The sequence below is a fragment of the Akebia trifoliata genome, chromosome 10 (genome assembly GCF_017979445.1).
Source record: "Akebia trifoliata isolate Shusen 1 chromosome 10, ASM1797944v1, whole genome shotgun sequence".
Taxonomy (NCBI): Eukaryota; Viridiplantae; Streptophyta; class Magnoliopsida; order Ranunculales; family Lardizabalaceae; genus Akebia; species Akebia trifoliata.
In genome coordinates this window covers 6,844,140-6,850,139 of record NC_141384.1, presented here as the reverse complement: position 1 = coordinate 6,850,139, position 6,000 = coordinate 6,844,140, and positions in this window count along the sequence as shown.

Below are 6,000 nucleotides of genomic sequence, written 5' to 3'. Positions count from 1 at the left end.
GAAAACCTTCGGCGGCATCTGAGCATAATTCCAAGAAAACCCTCGGCGGCATCTGAGCATAGTTCCGAGAAAACCCTCGGCGGCATCTGAGCATAATTCCAAGAAAACCCTTGGCAGCATCTGAGCATAGTTCCGAGAAAACCCTCGGCGGCATCTGAGCATAATTCCAAGAAAATCCTTGGCGGCATCTGAGCATAATTCCGAGAAAACCTCAGCGGCATCTGAGCATAATTCCAAGAAAACCTTGGCGGCATCTGAGCATAGTTCCGAGAGAAAACCTCGACGGCATCTGACCATAATCCAAGAAAACCCTTGGCGGCATTTAAGCATAGTTCTGAGAAAACCCTCGGCGGCATCTGAGCATAGTTCCGAGAAAACCCTCGGCGGCATCTGACTGAGTAAAACTGAGAACAAAGAAATAAATCTGGGAGAGAAACGATTGAAAATGAATCTGGAAAAAAGTGGTAAAATCTGGGGATGAATAGATTTGGGACATAATGGATGTCCTATCTCCTATGTGAGATTCAGAATGCATTTGTTTGAACCTCAAGGTTTTATCAACAAAGTTTTGTAAATTTAAAACCTGAGTTTGAACCTCAAGAGTTTTTTGAAAAAACTGTTATCAAGAGGTAACCTTAAGTTTGGAGTTCTCATTATTTTTTTTAGGATTAACATTGCTCAAAAACAAAATGTCCCTAGTTTGACAATAAACATGACATTGAAAATAATTGAACACATCATAAAAAATGCCCCTAGTATAAGGGGGGAAATTACATATCTAGAGGAAAAAGAAAAAATGCCCCTTGTATGAAGGTTTAAAATATTTGATTACCACAAGCGCAATAAAGACTCAACTTTTAGTTTTGATTAATTTTATTGAAGGTTTTGAGTCAGGCTCAAGAGTACAAAATTATTTCCTTTCGAGACTCATCATAGAATTCACCCTTATCTCCCTAGGTTCACTTGGGGGAGTAAACATTTTCAGATCGATCATAGACAAGATACTTGTGGCTTCTGAGTCTATGCCTGGTTTAGGCTAAGTATTGAACTTGGTTATTCGGACTTCTGATGTTTCAGCTCGGACCGCTCTCAGCTTGGGATTTTCTTCTGTTTTTTCTTTGTTGTTCTAACTTTTGCCTAGATCGCCTTTTCAGGTTTTCAATCTAGCGAGCTTTTTTTTTTCTTCTTTTTTCTCAGCTCTGATTGTTGCCAAAGTTGTCCTTTCAGATTTTCAACCTTGCGAGCTTGCCTTAATTTTTGCCTAAGTCGCCCTTTTCGGGTTTTCAACCTAGCAGGTCTTATCATTTTTTATCTTCTTTTTCTCCTCTGAACTTCTAGAGTTACTGTCTGATCATGCTTTACTATCTTTCTTGACTTTTCATGCGGTACTTAGGAGGACTTTTATAGGTAGGCTTAGGACTGGGTATAAAAAGAAAGGGATTTTGAGGCTCAAAAACCCAAATGCCCCTTGTGTGACATTTCCTTTTAAATTATTTTCTTTTTTCTTGAATTTTCTTTCCCACTTTTTACAATTTTTTCTTTTGAATTTTTTCTTAATTTTTTATTATTGTGTGGGAAATATATTTTTTTATTTTGATGTGGTCGGGCCTAAAGTAACTTCTCAGGTTGCCTACGTACCCCAGAATTTTGGGATCAGACCAAAACGTAGTTCGAATTTTCCCTCCCCTGGGTTAGGTAATCAGGCTAAGAAGTAAAAGGCATATTTTTTTTGAACAGGCTGCAATGGGGTTGAGAAGGGAGATAATGAACTGGGTAGCAGGAAAATTGATTCGGCTAAAGATGGCCTCCTTAAATGTAGTACCATTTGATCCAGTCAAGGTTGGTTGACTCTGGTAATTCCCTTCCATCATGATCTTGAAGTCTGACGACTTTTTCAGACAGTATTTCCTTAATGAATGAATTTCTCTAATTGGATTCAGACTTTCTCCTATAATCGAGGAGGAGTGTTCAATTTTCTTTGAAGTCTGATAGTTAAATCCTTGAGTTGTAAATGATGAGCTTTGACCTTTTTGTCAAATGCATGGGTGACTCTTCTTAGATAAGCTTGCACATAGTACAGGGCTTTAACTCGTTTTCTTCAATCAAATTTAATTCTTCATACTGTTGACGAACCCAATCTATTTCTAACAAATGATTTTCCAACAAGATCCTGAGAGACGAAATTTCCATTTCAACTGGCAAGACTGCTTCCATGCCATACACTAGGAGTAGGGAGTAGCTCCAGTAGAGGATCGAATTGAAGTTTGATCTGTCCATAGCGTGAATGATGATTTTTCTGACCAATCTCGATGTGATCGACACATTTTCCTGATGATAGTCTTGAGACTCTTACTAACTGCTTCAACCGTTCCATTGATCTGAGGACGGTAGGGGGATGATTTGTGCTTCCGGATCTTCAAGTTTAAACATAGAGTAATGATTTATGTTTTGAAGTACGACCCATTATCAGAGATCAATTCAAAAATATGTGATTTGAAACTCAAGATGTAGTAAGGATAGTGCTGATACATTTTATAACATCTTCTTTGATTCCATCGATATAGACGAGTATCTATTCCGTGTTGAACAACACTCAAGCTTGTACTTAACATACCCTCATATAATCACACGAACAAGTCTTTTGAAATTTCTGAGTAAACTCATTATCCCCTCGTGTTCCTTTAGGGATAAGATGGTTCTTATTTGAATCTCTTTAGGAATTATTTTTTGTTTCGAGGTCAAAGACCTTTCTTTTCTCGATTAAAGGTTGAGCCTGACTCTTATCTTCTGGTTCAGAAACGAAATCTATCAAATTATCAGTTAATTCGTTAACGCGCGCGAAGTATTCAAAAATTTCCTTTATCCGATCAATTTCAGATGGGGCAACAGACACCTCTATAGACTCGATGAACTAACTTGACTCAATAGGAAAGAGTAGACTCAATCTAAGGAAGACATGACCTTGTTGGAAAAAATAACTCGAGCTAACCCAAATGACTCATGAAAACTCAAGACAAGTACCCACACGAGTTTGATTAGGACTGATGACTGAGATATTGCTTATAACCGGTAGGATTGAAGCACTATGATCTTCAAAGAACAACTGGACGATGTTGAGAAATTTTGAGGTCATTTCTGACTATTGATTTGATATTGACGTTCACTTTAACTGACTGGATTTACAACCCTAGCTAGACGATGGACGATTGAGCTTAGACACAATGATAACCCTTAAACCTCTTTGAAGGTGAATTTAACCAATTTCAGTGTCACCCCCTTGATAACATTTTAAATGAATCCTGAGATTTTATTGAATTTTGTGCACCAATACATTAAACAATTCATTAATGTAATGATTATTCAGAAAAATAATTTTATTACACTCTTGAAAAATATTGACAAATAATGTTTTCATTGAATAACAACTTCCACAAACATATTTCAATAATTTTTCATGCAAAAATAGATTTTTTGTAAATCATTTTTTTCTGAAAAATATTTTTTTTTCCTTTTCTTTTTTTTAGAAAACATTTTCTTTTAGAAAAATTTTTGGGAAAGTATTTCCTTTTGGAAAATCTTATTCTTCCGAAAAATATTTCACTTTTGAAAAGCATTTCTCTTCTAAAAAATATTTTTCTTCTGGAAAACATTTTTCTTCTTTTAAAATAAGTTTAAAATCTGAATCAGGAAGAAGTTTGAATTTCATTTTGATTCAAATGGCTCGGCCCATAATGATCGTTGGATCGAGATGGACTGGGTCATTATTGTAAAAGAATGGATTCTTTATTGAGTCGGTACACCTATTTTAATTTTCAAAAACAACATTTGATCCTTGAGGACAATCATACACTCTGATCTACACCATTCATATCACTCACATACATTCATCAATCAATAGGCTCCATTCAATAAACAACCTGGGATCACCCACGATAAGTTCGAGTCGTGACCTACTGGGAAGGTTTATAGACTTTAAGCTTACTACGTGCAATGCATTATTATCTAGCCACCCGTGCCCAAGAACACCTATATACCTTTCGATACGTGGTGAGTTGGTTTGATATACCGTGTAGGTGATAATCTAAAATCTCAATTCACTTCTCTGAAGTCAAAAACAACCAGTTTGATCTCCAGTTGAGAGGTAGTGCACAATGCTGAGCAAGGGCCCACTTAAATACCTCTCGTCTAGAATAGACGTAGTCTATCCCCCTCGTACAGTAGGGTACAATGGGGCAAGATCTTGCTTTGGCACCGGTTTTGACCAAGAAGTGCAATTGATATACTTAGATTAACTTTTATACCTACGGGTACAAGTCAAGGGTTGTAGCTTTCATAAATGATTTTGCATCCCACGAGGGGACCGACCACGTACTAGTACTACGTTGGCAATCGGGACATGTGACTGTGTGGCTCACAATAGGTCAAAGGCTCAGGTCACTCCAGCTTGGATGCATCAATACATCTCTCAGAATCAGCTGATTAGATGGTATTGATGCCCCAATTTGATATACCCTAAGGTACGTGACTGGAGTTGTGGTTTTCATTAATGACGTCGCATCTCCGAAGAGATCGGGCCACGCACTAGTGCCACGTTGGCTATATAGGACGTGTAAGTGTGCAAAACAGTAAACGTGAATGTGGTGTGTGCAAAACAGGGTGTGGTGTGCCCGGGGCCTTTTTCAAACACATGGGCCCATGGGCCAGATTATGTCATCACATATGAATATCAAATGAATATTGATCAAGAAAATAATACAAAACCCATCACATCGAAATTAAGATGAAAGCAAACACATCACAAATATATCTGTAGAGATCATGGCACATTATATGGGCATATAACACAAATAATAATTAATCTGATCCAACATTAAAAAAAAACCATAAATTTGTTGTCTATGGTCTAATCAAGGGTTATTTTTGGGTGATCCAAAATAAATCGAGATTCCAATAGATGTTACATTGATGATAGAATGACAATGGTTGAGATGAGCTCACTCTCAGGAACATTATTTGTGCTAACATTAGATAAATTCGAATTTTCTGTGAATTTGGAAAATATAATCCGAATTTACATCGATGATATCTAAGGCTCCCGATAACGAAATCGAGTGAACTCAAGTTTTAAATTAATCTACTCGATGAGAGCTACATTTTATTAATAGGTGCCTAGACTTAATTCTCAACAGAATGTTCTGTAAAAATGTTTTAACGTTGCTGTCCCAACCTTCATTCAGAAACAACTTCAGATTTACAGATTGAACTTGCATCGATGATATCTAAGGCTTCTGATAACGAAATCGAGTGAACTCAGGTTCTGAATTAATCTACTCGATGAGATCTACGTTTTACTAAGCGGTTCCCAGACTTAATTCTCAATAGAATATTCTGTGAAAACGTTTTAACATTGCTGTCCCAACCTTCATTCAGCAACAATTTCAGATTTACAGATTGAACTTGCATCGATGATATTTAAGGCTTCCGATAATGAAATTGAGTGAACTCAGATTCTAAATTAATCTACTCGATGAGATCTACGTTTTATTAATAGGTTCCCAGAATTAATTCTCACTAGAATATTTTGTAAAAAAGTTTTAACATTGCTGTCCCAACTTTCATTCAACAACAATTCTAGATTTACAGATTGAACTTGCATCGATGATATTTAAGGCTTTTGATAACGAAATTGAGTGAACTCAAGTTCTAAATTAATCTAGTCGATGAGATCTACGTTTTATTAATAGGTTCCCAGACTTAATTCTCACTAGAATATTTTGTAAAAACGTTTTAACATTACTGTCCCAACCTTCATCATTCCATCATTTTCATATGTCAATTTGAATCTTTCATTATTTAGGGGTCATCAAAAGTGATCCTTAATTGGAAAAAGAAAAAAAAATGCAATACCCAAAATCATCTACAATCAAGACAAAAAAAATAAATAAAAAGAAAAAATAAATAAAATAAATCTAACTAAATAAAAAAAACTAGGTCATCTTG